Below are 827 nucleotides of genomic sequence, written 5' to 3' on the forward strand. Positions count from 1 at the left end.
CTTGTCCAGTTTCACTTTTTAAGGGCTGCCTTCTGACTTTTATTTTGGTCTAGACTACTTCTTGATTGGATCGGCATCATTCTGTCTGCAGCCATGCTTTAATTTTACAGGTGATGCCTTCATTTAGATGATACTCTTTCAACACACCTCCAGCCCCTCCTCCACCATCGTAGCTAAAGCTTCATCAGAGCGTAACTCCTCCCAGACTCTTACTGCGTTCCACGTCTCATTTCAACCAGTCCGACAGAAGACCACCATGTTGAGCCTGGTTCTGCCAGAGGTTTCTTTCCAATGGAGAGTTTTTCCTCTCCACTGTAGCTCCATGCTTGCTCATCACGGACAGGTTCTCTCAACCTGTGTTATCCAACTGGACTTCCATCCTCCAGGTCCCTGAGTGAAGCTCTAGTATCAGCTCACACAATCCACTGGATCTCCCCATAAAGCTCAGCAGACTGTCTCTCTAACCAGCAGTCTACAGACTGACCATCTTCCTCTACCTCCACTCCAACACCAGTTTCAGGTCTGGGGGGGAAACAGCCCTATTCTTTGCTCCTGTTCATGCATATCCATCGAAATGAAGCGCTATGTTTCCTGCCGAGGTCTGAGCGCTAAAGACCAAGCAATTGTATCAATAAATTTCTCCTAATTGTCTTTTTTCTTCATGTGAGTTTTTCAGATTGAACTATATATGCTCCCAAATGGTAAAATTATTATTGTCTGTCAATTATTAGACAGTGTAGGTGTCACGATTTGGTGTTGGATTGAGGACCCAAAAGCAGAGGCAAGTAGGCAGAGGTGAATTTAGGTGGGTTTAATGAGGTTCACAG

This window comes from Cyprinodon variegatus, unplaced genomic scaffold (assembly GCF_000732505.1).
Source record: "Cyprinodon variegatus isolate N-32 unplaced genomic scaffold, C_variegatus-1.0 Scaffold189, whole genome shotgun sequence".
NCBI lineage: Eukaryota > Metazoa > Chordata > Actinopteri > Cyprinodontiformes > Cyprinodontidae > Cyprinodon > Cyprinodon variegatus.